Raw genomic sequence first — 16467 nt, 5'->3', positions numbered from 1 at the left:
TATAATAAATATCTTGGAAAGGTTGATTTTTCAAAGTATTATAATTACATTGTGTTTGGGCCTTTCAGTCCCTGCCTCCAGCATTCCAAGGAGATTATCTCTCCAGGTAGGGTCCACACAGCCCTCCCCTCCCCCCTCAAGGCCAGAGCTGGACTGTGCAGCCTCTTCTCCCACATTCCAAGAAGCTGGTCTGTGAAGGACACAGACTCTGCAGCTGCACAACAGGAACCTCCCTTCTCCTCATTGGCACAGCACCAGCAGCTCTCTTCACCTCATTTGTGTATTTCCCTGACCCAAATCCTACAAATATCCCACTGCGCAATTTCCCTGACCTAAGCTCAAGATGCTACTGTCCTTTCTACTGCTCTCCCTTCCCTCCAGGAAGGAAAGAAAGATTCTTTCTCTCAATAAAATCATTCTCAACTTCACATTCCTGGCTAAATTCTATCTCTGTTCTGCATCTCCGTTTTTTACCTCTCACATTATACTATGTTCATTGTAGAATCACCTCCTCTGTCACCGTATAACAAAGTGATAAGCATGTTTTTATACTGTTGAAAAAAAATGAAAATTTACACACTTAAAAACTGTATTTGTTTTTATCCCATGTTTTATAATGTACATAGCATTATTATTGTTAATGAATATAACTGGTGATATCTAAGAAATAAAGTAGATAAATGTAGAAAAAAGAATAAATAAATATTTGCTCGATGGGAGAACAAAGTGGAACTAATTAGAATTGTAAGATCTCTCTCTCTCTGGGCTAGAGTTACCCCTCAGTCCTTGGCTCCGCATGAGAAAGAATTCATGTCAAAGCCTGGCTCGTGATCCAAGTGAATTTAATGAGAGTTAAAAGAAGTTTCAGGTTTTACGCGGCACCTATAGGATTCCTTTCAACCATGCAGCCTGGTAGAGACTGCCCCAGGTCACACAAGGATCTCTCTCCCAAGTTTTCCTCCGAAAAAGACTATCTCAAGTTCTTTCTCAAGTTCTCTCCCCAGTTCCTCCCCCAGTTTCTCTCCCTGTCTCCCCCTGGCTCCTGCCTTTTCAAGGAATCCCGGGGAAGGTGTGGTGAACAACCCCAGGTCGATCCCATTGGCTAAATTGCAATCACCTGGCCCAGGTGGGCTGATCCAGGTTAAACGCCCATCCGTGCCCACTGACGGGAAAACCTAGGCCTTTTTCTCTTGTGCTTGGCTCTCTTGGGAATGCTTCAGTGGGACATCCCATCCCTGCCTACCTGCCTAACAGAATCTACTCTTTGAATATGTAATTTACCTTACTCTTTTGGCTCATTTTTGTCTAATAATTTTTCTTTACCACTCAAAGTTTGATTATTCAATAACATTTCTTATTCATACATACAGCCTTGATTCTTTAATAATTCCCAATTTTTCCACTGATAAACTTGCATTTTATGATTAAATTCTGTACCTAACTATTACCTTAGTCACATTTGGCATGGCCATAAAGATTCAAAACTGTTGGAAGCAAAAGCTCTATTGGGTTGGGCAAGCAAAGGAACAGATCAGGGCTAGCACTACCAAGCTAGCTCCCCTAGTAGAGATATTACAAGACTATATGGGTAGGACATTTTGAGGAGGAGTAGCATTTTATGACTAATTTTAGGACAATTTATTTATTGCATGTTCAACTCTTGAAAAGGTTAACAGCTTTACATTCCCTCCAACAGTGTTTGGGAGCTCAGGTTACTTTACAACGTGTAGTACATTTGATGTCTTCAACTTCTCATTCTAGTAGACGTAATATTTTCTTGTAGCTTTAATTTATTTTTACCTGATTATTACCAACGATGAAAATTCACTTGAGTAGTTCCTAGAGCATTTCTAATAAGGCAATTTAGTGGTGATATATTATCTCTTTAATTTGAAATGTTTTTATTTGTAGTTCTTTTAAGGATAGTGTCTATAAATACAGAATCCTTTTTGGACCTTTCATTACTTTTATTTCTCTACTTTGTGTCACTTCATTCTTTTGGCTTCTATAACGTGTGGTCAGAAAGAAGTCATTCATTTTATCATTGTCTTCATGTTTAAAATCTGTCATTATATCTATCTATCCCGAACATTTTTTGTTTTTCAGCCATTAATCTATTATTAATTTTTAAATGAAACTCATGTTTATTTTGCTTTTGATCTGTGATATAATCTGTAATATTTATTTCTGTTTGCTTTTTCAAATGTATTCTCTATCTCTTTCTCTCTTTTGTCCAATAATATGTATGTTAGACCACTTGATAACTCAAAAACCAAATTCACTAATATCAAGATAATTCTGACTCATAGCAACCCTGTAAAACCAGAAAGAGCTGCCCCTGTGGAGGAATAGAAAGGCTGTCTTCCTCCTCTGTTGTGTGGCTTGTAGCTTAGACCCACTGACAATGAAGTTAGAAGATCAATGTATAATTACTACACCACCATATTGTACCTACATTTTCTGAGTGTATTAATTTTACTTGTTTTATTTTTCCATCTCTAAATTTCAAATTAAGCAATTTTCTTCTGGTCTACCTTTTGCAAAAACAGTTTTATTGGCAGTACATCCACATATCATACAATTCAATAGTTCAGTCATATCAAGAAAATTTGTACATTTTTTACCACCATCGATTTTAAAACATTTCCTTCTCCCTTGTATTCATTGTTCTTCATGTAATTATTTGGTTAATTGTGTCAAAAATATAAACAACAAGACATTCCCCAATTCAACAACTTGTATATGTTTAATTCAGTGCCTTTGATTACACTCTTCATGTTGTACAACCATTATTGATATCCTTTTTCAAATTATTTTACCACCATTAATGTAAACTCAATACAACTTTAAAAACCTTCCTTTTTCACCCATGGTAAACATTGGTCAAGTTTGCTTGTCTGTCTTTGCAGTTTTCATAATATAACATTCATATATCATACACTGTCGTTAAATCACATTTTAAGAGTTCTATGTACATCATCACAATCAGTTCTAATGCTCCTCCCTCGCCCGTCTTTCATTCATTATTTGCTCTCCAGTTCCCCTCCACTCCTCCCACCCTATAATCCATTGCTTCAGCTATTGCAGGGCGGTTTTATTTTTGTTTGTTTGAGGAGAGGGCGCCTTTTATTGGCTGAAGAAGTACTTGAAGGGGATGAAGCAATAAGAGTGGGTGGCTCCAACGCCGGGCGGGCCGTGCTTGACAGGCTTGTAAGTGATGGAGAACTCGCCCAGGTGGTAGCTGATCATCTGCGGCTTGATCTTCACCTGGTTGAAGGTCTTCCGGTCTTACACGCCCACCGTGCTGCCTCGGGGAGAAGGATCAGGTCGCAAGGGTGCGCCTGCACCACCTCCGGCTTCTCCGTGGGCAGGGCCTCCTCTTGGCTTTGCGCAGCAGAAGGGAGCGCTGCCCAGCGCGGTCCAGCAGCTGGTCCAGGTACACGCCGCAACAGGTGAACTCCGCCTTCTGCTCCACCTCAGCCTGCTCGTGGGCCGGAGCAGAGGTGAGTGGGCCGCCAACTCCTTCCCGCTGCCACGGCCAGCCGCCCCGAGTTCGGGGTCTCGCTCTGGAAGCCCGCGGACAAGCCGCCACCAACTGGCCTTTCCAGCCTTAACCCATCTCCATGGCCCCAGACCCGCCCGCATCCCCACACCCCGGTCACCGGAGGCCAGGCCGCGGCACCCTTTGCGCTGCCCGGGCCCGGATGGGACTGCATGGGCTAGACGCAGACACGCGGTCCATTGCTTCAGTCATTGCCTCTCTGAATCTACGTCTTCTGTGCTTCATAAACTGGAAACAACAGAAACAATAAAAACAAAACAAAATAATAATAATATAAAGATAAAAATAAAAAGCCAAAAAGAAAGGGCCATCAACAGAATCCATCTGCTGCTTCCCCACAGGTTATGCCGGTTTACCCTTGCGGCCATCTTAGGACAAAAAGAAAAGAGAAAGAGGAGAGAGAGGAGAGAGAGGAGAGAGAGAAGAGAGAGAGAGAGAGAGAGAGAGAGAGAGAGAGAGAGAGAGAGAGAGAGAGAGAGAGAGAGAGAGAGAGAGAGAGAGAGAGAGAGAGAGAGAGAGAGAGAGAGAGAGAGAGAGAGAGAGAGGAGAGAGAGATAATTATCCCTCTGGGGCATAAGGCGATTGCATTGATAACATCGATAATTAATCCAATGGCATAGAATTTAGGTATAGTTGATATGAGGGTTTTATGCGAGTAAACTCATAATACCAGCTCTGGTCCATGAATTGTTGCTTTGTACAGATTATTTCTTAATTGATTGAGTTTTGGGGGCTAGTACTAGAGGAAATTTTCCTTTATCATTTCTTACATGGGCAGATACTTGCCTATCAGATTAAAACTTGTCATTTTAATGCAAGAGGAGCATTGAGGTATAAATATATGATGGTTATGGGTCCCCTTTCATTGAACACCCACTAAGCTCAGTCTTGGGGTGGACATCTTTTGCTTCCTCTTGCATTAGAGTTTTTCAAACCCGTCCAAGGGTACAGGTAGTTTTAAGTCAGGCTTCCACTTTGAGTCCTTCTTGTGCGGCCCTTGGGCAATGCCATGTTGCCTGTAAGTCCAGTGTCTGAGGTCATCATAATGCACAATCTATGGTGTTATTCGCCAAGGGTTGGGGAGAAACATATTAGTAATGTCTACCCTGAAACACAGGTTCAGGTGTATTCTCCCCTAGGTTCCCTACAGTTAATGTTTTGCATCACTTCCTGATGTGAGGTTCTCCCTTTCCATTTACACACCATACCTATCAACAGGAATATGAGCGCCTCCTCTGAAATGCAGATGGTCCCCACCCCTTGCCTTAACTTTCTTTTCTAGTAAGGTTCTCCTTTCATTCCTGTGGAGAGGCTGTTGATTTTTTTTTTTTGAGGCCTTGCCTCAATGTTATCTAGCATCAAGTCGATGGTCTCCTTTTCCCCCTTTCTTGAAACAGTGCTCCCTGCCAATGTGAAGTCTCATCGTTTGAGGTGGTTCTAATGAAGTGCACAGAAGCGTGATGATATATGGCTCATGGCCTGTGGAGAGACTTTCTATCCTTTTGTTTGGAAATTGGTCTCTAAGGCTGTTTCATTGGTGTTTCCCTTATAGTAGTGAACTCCCGCAATATTTGTTCTGTGATCAACAGACCTCACTCAGCAAAATGGTTTATAGGTTCTTCCATAATGTGCAGTGTTTCATGCTTTCATCACTGTTTTTAAGTGATGCGCAGTATTCCATGTGTGTGTGTGTGTGTGTGTGTTAGTCCAGGTAGGCTAAAGAAACAAATTCATAAACATACATATGTTTATAAGAAAGAGCTCTATATATAAGAGCAATTGAATATTGAGAAAACATCCCAGGCCAGTCCAGATCAAATCCATAAGTCCAATATTAGCCCATATGTCTGATACCGATCTATAAAGTCCTCTTCAGATTCATGAAACACATGCAATGACGCCAAATGCAGAATGATCACAGGTCAGTGGGTAGAAAGTCTTGTGAATCCTGTGGTGGTGTAAGCCAGGGGGTCTCCATGGGGCTTCTCCACCAGGATGTCTCACAGGGAGTGAGCTGAGAGAGTGTGTCTCCCACCTCCAAGGAGGAAATACAGGAATCCCAGAATCCTCAGGAGAAGGCCATGTACACACAGAGGCCTCATTGGCTGTGATCTGATTGACAGGCTAGATTCCACCCCTTTACTCTGAATCCTCAGATTGACACCAGGTTATGTAACTACCACAATGTGTATGTACCATTCTTTCTTTTTCCATTCTTTCACTGGTGGGCATTTGGGCTGCTTGAAGATAGTTGCTATCATGAACAGTGCTGCTGGAAACATGGGATAGCATATATACACTTGTTTTGTGTCTCTGATTTCTTTGGAATATATGCTAATAATGGTTTTCCTGAATCGAAGGGATTTCAATCCCAGTTTCTTTTAGTATCACCATATCGTTTCCCATAGTAGTTATATGTATTTACAAGTCCACTAACAGTGTATGTGAGTTCCAGTCTCTCTACCTGTGTTCTTTTCTATTTTTTAAAAAATGGATTAGCATTGTGGGTATAAAGTGGTATCTCATTGTGGCTTTAATTTGCATCTTCCTGATGGCTTGTGATGGTTAGCATTTTTTCCATGTGTTTATTAGGCATTTGTATTTCAATTTTGGTGAATTGTCCCTTCATGTCTTTTTTCCCACTCCTTAATTGGTTCATTTGTTATTTTCTTATTGAGTTATTATAGAGTTCTATAAATTTTGACAATTAGACCCTTGTCTGATGTATTGTAGGTGATTTTTTTTCAGTCTGTAAGGTCTCATTTTACTTTTCTGTTAAAGTACTTTGATGTGCATAAGAGATGTAATTTCAGCATGTCCCACTCATCTATCTTGTCTTCCACCGTGTGGGCCTCATTTATTATCATTAATAATCTGTATGCCCTGCAATAGAGCACTTATGTTTGCTCCACCTTTATCATTTTGATACTGATAGCTTTTGCATTTATATTTAGGTCTTTAATCCATCTTGAATTCGTTTTTGTGCATAGGGAGAAATATGCACCATGTTTCAGTTTTCTGAATATGTAAATCCACTTTGGCCAACACCATTTGTTGAAGAGGCTGTCTTTGACCCATTGGATATTTCTATGTATTTTTAAAAGATTAGTTGCCTATGGGCTAATGCATTTATATCTGGGTTTTCTGTTCCAATCCATTTGTCTATATATCTCTCATTGTACCTGTACAAGGTTCTTTTTACTACTGTGGCTATGTAGTAGGTTTTAAGGTCAGGTAGTGTGAAGCCTACTACTTTGTTGTTCTTTTAAAAAAGTTATTTGCTTACCCAGGGTTTTTTGCCTACCTATATGAAATTGGTAATTAGTTTTTCATTTCTTTAAAGAATGTATTTGGGATTTGGATTCAGCTTGCATTGTACTTGTAGATTGTTTTAGGTAGTATTGACATTTTCACAATATTAAGTCTGTCTATCCATGAACAAAGGATATTCTACCATTTATGTAGGTCTTTTCAGTTTCTTGAAGTAATGTTCTATATTTTTCTTTGTGTAGATCTTGTTTCTTTAGTTTATTCCTAAGTATTTCATCTTTTGTGTGATTATTGTAAACAGTATTGTTTTCCTAGTGTCTTTTTCACAGCTCTCTTCACTTGTAGACAGGAATCCAATTGATTTTTGGTTAGTAATTTTGTATCCTGCTATCTTGCCAAATCCCTTGATCATTTTCAGCAGGAAAATGGAGACCCTGGGGTTTTCTATACATAGGATCAGATCGCTTGCAAATAGAGTTTCACTTATTCTTTTCCTATTTGTATTCCCTTGATTTCTTTCTCTTGTCTGATGGCTCTAGCTAAGACTTCCAGCATGGTGTTAAATGAGAGTGGTGATAGAGGATATCCTCATCTGGTCCCTGTTTTCAGTGGAAATGTTTCTAGCTTTTCCCAATTGAGCGTGATGATTGCTGTTAATTGTTCATATATGGTTTTTATTACGTTGAGGAATTTTCATTCTATTCTTCATTGTAGAATGTTTTGATAAATAATGGGTGTTGGGTTTTCTGTATTTAGTGTTGTGATCACGTGGTTTTAATTCTTTTTTGTTGTTGTTTATGTGGTGAATTATGTGGATTGCTTTTCATATATTGAAACATCCCTGCATCCCTGGAATGGATCCCACATGGTCACGGTGAATTAAATTTTTGATATGATCCCAGATTCTACTGGCCAGATTTTTGGAAGGGTTTAGCATCTATGCTCACAAAGGATAATTATCTATAATTTTCTATCTTTGTGGAGTCTTTGCCTGGTTTGGGTATCAGTATTAAAATGACTTCAAAGAATGGGTTTGAGAGTATGTTGTCTTTTTCTATGTTCTGGAATATTTTTTGTATTATTGGTGTCAGGTCTTCTCTGAATACTTGGTAGAATTCTCCTGTGAAACTATTTGATCCTGAACTTTTTTGGGTTGGTAGTTTTTTTAATGACTTACTCTATTTCTACTTTTTTATGGATGTGTTGAATTTTTCAATATTTGTCTGCTTTAATTCGAGTGGGTGATGAATTTCTAGGTGTCTGTCCATTTCTTCTAGATTGTTGAGTTTGTATGAGTACACTTTTTAATAGTAGTGTGTTGTTATCCATTTTATTTCATTTGAATCTTTTGTAATGTCACCCTAGTCATCTTTTATCCTAGCTATTTTCATCTTTTCATTTTTTTTCTCCTTTGTAAAATTTGTCAGAGGTCTACTTTGCTAATCCTTTCAAAGAACCGGTTTCTTGTCTTGTTGATTTTCTCCATTGTTTTTTATTTCAGTATTGTTTATTTCTGTTTTGATCCTTCTGTTTTATTTTCTTATTTTATTGGAGAGTATAGGACATTCTGCAAAATCACCCATGCAGCTCAGTGGGCAGTGCTAACTCCACTACTGGGGAGGTATGGCTTAGAAGTTAACGGGCCAGTGTTCCCCAGCTTGGACAGAGAACCATGCCCATTAATGCCTATATTGGTCCAAGACTACTAACACAGAGCCATGTCCCTGTGGCAAGGCTATTTCTTAGCTCACTCCTGGACTGGGAAAATTTGGTCAGGAGAACTGGTATCTGTGATCCACTGGCTGTTGCTGAGGGGGGCCTATCAGTATGCACTGCTGCTCTTTTATTTTAATAAATTTGTCTCCACTTTGCTAAGAATCCTACTATCTGGAAATGTAGAATCCCCCTTCCTGAGGGCCCTCTTATCTGGTTTCTCTGGCGTGCCTCCTGGATGTACTACTCGGTTGGGTTACCATCTTGTTTAGACTCTCTATTGGTCCGCCTAGTCTGCCAAATTTATTTTATTTTTATCTAAAATTGAAACTTTGGTCTCATTTAATCATCTCCAGGTCTATGATTGTCAAAAGGTGTTTCGTGGTTTCATAATTGTTTTTAGATTTGCCCACTTTTTAATTGCGCCATTCTGGTTTTTTCTTATTGAGGTCTTACAGTTTTCTATAGATTTAAGACATTTTCCCCAAGATTTTTTCCCCAGTCTGTGTTTTTTTTTAATATATACATAAATTGTCTTATCTTATTAGATCTCATTTTTTTCATCTTTTATTTTTCTCCTGTGTGTGTCTTCCATTGCATTTGATAATATGTCTGTGTCCTTTAGTTTGCTCCTATTTTCTCATTGATGATCTTGATATCTCTGAGATTTACATTTAGGTATTTGATTTATTTCAAGCTTGTTGTTATACATAAGGTGAGGTATGGGTCCTATTCGATTCTTCTGAACACCTAGATCCAATTTTGCAAGCAACATTTGTTTAAAAGACTATCACTTTTCTAGTTAATGTTTTTGCCTCTTAATTTTCAGTTGTCTATAGGTATTTAAATTTATTTCTGTGCTTTCTTTATACTCATTTGGACTATGTATCTATTATCCTACCATATTGGTTTTTTTTTGTTTTGTTTTTTACTATTTTGGCTGTTTTAGATTCTAAGATCCCATACTGAGAGGACTTCTATTTTGCTTTTCTTCTTAAGAAACTTTATCATTGGTCTCGTCCATCTCCATATAAAATAAGTAATTACATAGTCTTCCTATTTCTTTAATGAATTAAATTTGCATCTGGATCAAAATTGAAGGGTATTTATAGATTGCTTTACATAGTATTGAGGTTATCACAGAACCTTCCTATCCATGAACATAGACTATTCTTCTATTTATGTAGTCCTATTACTTTTCTATTTTAAAAATCATTTTATTAGGGGCTCATACAACTCTTTTTCACAATCTGTACATACATCATTTGTGTTCAGCACATTCGTATGTATGTTGCCATCATCATTCTCAAAACATCTGCTTTCTACTTGAGCCCTTGGTATCAGCTCCTCATTTTCCCCCCTCCCTCCCTGCTCCCCCTCCCCCTGAACCCTTGATAATTTATAAATAATTATTATTTATCATATCTTACACCATCCGATGTCTCCCTCACCCAGTTCTCCACTGTTCATCCTCCAGGGAGGAGGTTATATGTAGACCTTGTCATATGTTCCCCCTTTCTCCCTCACCCTCCCTTCACCCTTCCGATATCACCACTCTCACCACTGATCCTGAGGGGTTCATCTGTCCTGGATTCCCTGTATTTCCAGTTCCTATCTGTGCCAGTGTACATCTTCTAGTCCAGCCAGTTATGTAAGGTAGAATTGGGATCTAGTTACAGTGTTCTGTAGTTTTGTTTTAAAAGTCTTTTGTTTCTCTGTTTAGGTTTATTATTAAATATTTCTTCTTTGAGGGGCTATTGTAAATGATAGTGTTTACTCTCTTAGAGTTTCTTCATTAGTATACAGGAATCAATGATATGTGTGTATTAATCCTATATCCTTACACATTGTCAAATCTTTCACTTTTTTCCAACATTTTTTTTCTTGAGTCTTTGGGATTTTCTAAATACTCATATAAAATCATGTCATCTCCAAATAGTGAGAATTTTTCATTCTTCCCTTCCTATTTGAATTCCTTTGGTTTTCTTTTGTCTATCTAATGGCTCTAGTTAAGACTTCTAGCAAATTGTAGAATATTGTTGGTGATAGGGACATTCTTGTCTGGTTTCCACTCTCAAGGGAAATGCTTTCAGTTTATCCCCATTTAGCAAGATGTTGCTCCTAAGTTTTTCATATGGAACCTTTATTGGTTGAGAAATTTCCCTTATGATCCTATTTTGTTCAGTGTTTTCTTATCAGGAATATGTGTTGGACATCATCAAATGTCTTTTCTGTATTGATTGATATAATCATGTGGCCCTTATTGTTTTTAATTTATATAGTAGATTATATTGATTTTTTTCTAATGTTGAAGCATCCCTACATACCTGTTATGCTTCCCAATTGATTGTGGATATATATATATATATATATATATATATATATATATATATATATTCTATTTGGTCAAAATTTTATTGAGAATTTTTGTCTCTGTGTTCAAGAAGGATATCGGTCTCTAATTTTCGTTCATAGAGGTATCTTCGTCTGTTCTTTGTTTAAGGGTTATGCTCACTACATAGAAAGAGTTAAGGAGTTTGCTGTCCTTTACTATATCCTTGAATACTCCATGTAGAATTAGTGCCAAGTTTTCCCTGATTACTTGGTAGAATTCCCTGGTGGTGCCATCAGGTTCTGGATTTTTTAGGTGGTTTTTAAATGGAAATTTTGAATTGACAATCTATTTCTTCTTTTGCTACAGTGTATTGTGGTTTTCTATATCAGTTTGGTGCTAATTGATTAGATAGTATACTCCTAGAAAATTTTCCATTTCCTCTAAGTTTCCAATGTACACTAATTTATACTAATATGTGATTCCTTTTTTACTTCATTTAGTTCTGCTTTGATGTTAACCTTTTCATCTCTAATTCTTGATATTTTCTTTCATGATTTCTTGTACTATTTCTCTTTCTTTTACTCAGTTCTGTTTGACAATAGTTTGTTACCTTTGGTAATCCTTTAAAGGAACAGGCTTGTCTTATTTATTTTTCTTATTCTGTTCCTGTTTCTAATTCATTTATTTATGTTCTAATCCCTTATGACCGTTTTTTCTCCTGGTAACTGGAGGCTTATTTTTGGCTCTAGTTTTAGTTGTTGAAGATGTTGGGTTAAGATATTTATTTTTATATTTTCCCCTTTTTTAAAAAACATATGTTTATTGCTATAGCTTCTTCTCTAATAATTGCTTGTTCTGTGTCTTAAATATTTTGGTACACTGTGCTTTCATTCTCCCTGATTTAAGGAATTAAAATTTTTAATCTATTACTCAGTAGTTTATAAATAGTATATTTTCAGTTTATATTTTTTTGATTTTGTTTACCTTGTCCTTTCTGCTGTTGGTTTTCAATACTATAGCTTTATGGTCTGAACAAAATGGACCATAGAACTTCAGTGTTTTAAAATTTATTGAGGTGTGTGTATTAGTGTGGTTATTTTAAAGACACCAATTAACAGAAACTCATATGTATAAGAGAGAATTTTATATAAAGAGCAAGTGCACATCAAGATAACATCCCAACCCAGTGCTGCCCAAGCCAACAAGTCCAACATTAACCCATATGCCCAAAACCAATCCACAAACTCCTCCTCCATCTCACAAAATACACACTATGACACCAACTGCAGGAGGAAAGCTGAATCAGTGAACGTGTAAGCATCTCAGTGCTGGCAGGGGTCTCCACAAAGCTACTCCAGCACCCAGGGCTGCATCGGGGTAGGTCCATGTGGCTTCTTTTCAACGATGTCTTGTATTAAGTGAGCTTTGCCAGATGAAGCAGGAACTAGTTAAGGGAGCTGCACTCTGGTCTGATCATCAGAAAGCAAAGAGACCCGAGAACTAGAAAGACAAGGCTCACCGAGCCATTTATCCCTCCATCCTTCTATTAACCCCACATGTGTTTATGGGTCAGGTTGGCACAATAAACTAACTTCCTCAGTGTGTTTTATGACCTACTCTATGGTCTATTCTAGAGAATGTTTCATGTGCACTTAAAAAGAATGTATACTGTGCTGCTGTTTGATGGAACACTACGTGTCTGGGAATTTGAGTTGTTTGTTTTGTTGTTTAGTAGTATATCTTTATCGAGTTTCTTTGCTAATAACAAATTATTTCTTGAGTGATGTGTTGAAATCTAATACTGTCTATTTCTCTCTACAGGTCTGTTAGAGATTGAGTAATATATTTTGAGGGTCTTTCATAGAGTGCATATGCTTATTATAATTATGCTTTATTGTTCTCTTATTCCTTAGTCATTATGTCATGTCTTTTTTGTCACTTACATCATTTTCTTTTAAAATGTTTCTTTTATCTGTGATTAATATAGCCTTTGTGTATGTGTGTGTGTGTGTGTGTGCTCATTGCCATTAGCTTGGTAAATTTTTCTCTATCACTTTATTTTATTATGTATATACCTTGATGTATAAGGCATGTTCTTGTAGGCAGAATATTAATAGATCTTTTTTCCTTATCCTATCTGCTATTTCCTAACCCTTGGCTGTTCCCTAACTCAGTTTAATTCATTATTCACAGGGTTGTTATTGATATGTGTGGATTTGTTGCTGTAATTTTGCTATGTGTGGTTGGTTATTTGTGTAGTTTTGTTGGCTTTATTATTCTTCCTACATTTCTATGCTGTGCTGAGTACTATTTTCATTGGCTACTATTTTATTATTTGTCTTCTGAGGTTCTATTGATGAAGTGATTCTAATTTTTTAAATCTTATATTTTTTCTCTTGAGCATACCCTCCATATGTTGAAAATACCTGAACATATTCTTCTGAATTCTATTTCTGGTTGTTCGAAGGCCTTTTCTTCAGAATATCTCCTTGAATCTGGGAATTGTACACATTTTTTTGCTTGTTTTTCTTGTTATTGACTGTTGATTGAATGTTGATTCCATGGTGTTGTTGTCCAGCTGTTAGTGTTGTGAAAGCTACATTTGGAACACCCGATAAGTAACCACGATAAATTCTCTTTGAAGGACAAAGGGAAGTCACAAAGGTTTATTAGGAAGGTAGAAGTTTAGGAAAATTGTAAACTGCATTGGTGTGAAAAAAACAAAAATGTAGAACCAAGGAATTTTCCTCATCAAGACAATTAACCTGTTCATTTTCCAATAACAATAAGAGCTTCTCTGTGAGAATTTTGTTGGGAAATGTAAACTTGGAGATATGTACAATTTTAGGGGTGGAGTCTAGCCTGCCAATCAGGTCACAAAGCCTAATGGTCTCCGTGTGGGCATGACCTTCTCATAAGGAGGGTCCTGGGAACTTCCCTGCCTCTTTGCCTTCACATTCTTGCTGGCTGACCAGGATTGCTGCCAGAACCATTTATATTGGATCTACAGGACTTTGCACCCATTGGCCTGTGATATTCCTGTATTCTTAATCATATCATGTGGCTGCATGAGTCTGAAGAGGGACTTGTGGACTAGGACTTGAGGTGGACTGGGGTGGGATATTTCCTTGATATACAATTACTTCTTGATATTAAGTTCCTGTGCATATGTGAGTGCCACTGGACTTGTTTTTCCATTCAAACCAGCCTAAGACAGGAAACCTTACTATTTTCATACTACAGCCCCAATATTCCCACTTCAGAGTTCAGTTTGCTTCCCAAATTAAAAGTTCATTTAGACAGATTAAAATCTGATTCCATTGGGGATGTACAAACTGACAATATAATGTGGTATAAATTACAGAATGCAGAATTCTTCCCAGAAAGAGTCAAAGAGATGGAAATTATGTCTTCAGAAATGTAAAAATCTAGTTGCCAAATGTGTCAAGAAAATAATTAAATGGAGATTTAATCAGCATGGGCATTCTGTAAATGGATCTGGTTTTCACTGTCATGCATAGCCTTCTGCAAATGAGATGCTAGGGATTTACATTCCAACACTGTACTTGTAGAAACTATTAAATTTGTGTGTGAGAGAGCTTCAAAAAGCTTGTTGGCTACTTTTAAACTTTTAAAAATAAATATTTAAAACATTTTATTGTGGAATAGAATTGGATCATCACTGTTGTATTCAATAATTTAACAACTTATGAAGTCTCACAATAGCTTACCCTATTCTCCTCCCTTTTCCTCTCTTTCTCCCTCCTGTAGAATATCATCTTCCCTTTCACCCTGCTTAGCATATGTCTATTCTCTAGCTTGATTGTTTCCCCTTTCCTCTCTTCTCTGGTAATTCCGTTTCTCTATAAACTTTTTTTTTAACATTTACATAGTTTTATTAAACTTAATTTTTCGTCTGTTTTTAAATTCATTAAGTCATTTTATTGGGACTCTTACAGCTTTTATAATAATCTATACAACAATTGTATTGAGCACATTTGTACATATGTTGTCATAGCATTTAAAGAGCATTTCATTCTACCTGAACCCTTGGTATCATCTCCTCTATTTTCCTTCCCTCCCCTCTACCACCCTAGTGAACTCTTTATAAATTATAAATTATTATTGTTTTCATATTTTATACTGTCCACTGTCTCCCTTCACACACATTTATGTTGTTTGTCCCACTGGTGGTGGTGGTTATACATCAATCCTTGTAATCAGTTTCCCCTTTTTCCCCCTTCCCCCCATCTTCCCACTACCCTCATGGTATTGCTACTTCCTTTACTGTTCCTAAGGAGTTTATCTGTCCTGGATTCCCTGTGCCAAGACCTCTTATCTGTACCAGTGTACATGCTCCCATTTAGCAGAGTTTGTAAGGTAGAACTAGGGTCATAATAGTCAGCGGGGTGGGTGGGGGGTGGCGGGGCGGGAAACATTAAAGAACTAATGGAATGTTCATCAGTGCTACATTGCACCCTGGCTGACTCATCCTTTCCTTGTGACCCTTCTGTGAGGGGATGCTCAATGGTCTACAGATGGGCATTGGGGCTCCATTTGACCCCATCATTCTCATGGGTATTATTGTTTTGGGTCTTCTTCATGATACCTGATCCTGTCAACACCTCATGATCACACAGGCTGTGTGTTTCTTCCATGTGGGTTGTGTTGCTTCCTTGCTAGATGGCTGCTTGATTTACTTCAAAGTTTATATAAGTCATGCAGGTGGTCATCTCTATAAACTTTTTGAAACAACCTTGTATGCACTGCTATGCATATTCTCAAAAAATCTTGAAAGTTTTTGTGAGTCAAGATAGGGCATGTTAAATAGTATGCTGAGAGAGGGGACTCAAAGCAACTTTAAATTTATAATACATATAATGTATTATATATATTATATAGTATATATAATAGCAATCATGTATATAATGTTTAATAATGACTGTTCTAGATGTCTACCAACACCATAGCTATCCTGGTCATCAATTGACTTTCTGCTCTCAATGTATTCTTGCACTCTTAGATACTATCAGACATTTTAGCATTTAAACCAATTTGCCTAGAGATACAAATGATCTCTGCTCTCTCTGCTTCCACAAAATTAGTGCTAGATGTTCCACCAACCATATAGTCAATAAGGTACTTAAGTGGATGTTTTATACATTAGAAAATCTTATATTTTGCTTTAATCTAATATAGATAAGTTACTTCTCTTAACCAGCAAATATTTCTGTGGCAGTTTTGTAGCACAGAATGCTCTTCAGTTTCCAGTATTGTGATGCAGTTTTGTTTCCTGGAAAATTTTTTCTGTCATTGATGAAGCACCTCATGAAGGCCGAGAGCCAAGCTGAACCAATTCCAATGAACAAATTTGTTTCCATAGTAATACTAACTATAGTTTCAAATGATCTCTTTCCTCCAAACTTCTTCCTTAATAGAATGATGTGGAATAAAGTGTAGGCACTTTATTCAAGTATGAAAATGCACAGAAGTTGGGAATGGTTTGTTAATATATGAGTTTTTGTATCAATGTTCCTAGAGAGATGCTGTTAATCAAAATATTTGGGCAAATAAGATATCTCAACTT

This window comes from Tenrec ecaudatus, chromosome 8, assembly GCF_050624435.1.
Source record: "Tenrec ecaudatus isolate mTenEca1 chromosome 8, mTenEca1.hap1, whole genome shotgun sequence".
Taxonomy (NCBI): domain Eukaryota; kingdom Metazoa; phylum Chordata; class Mammalia; order Afrosoricida; family Tenrecidae; genus Tenrec; species Tenrec ecaudatus.
This window is presented reverse-complemented; position numbering follows the sequence as displayed.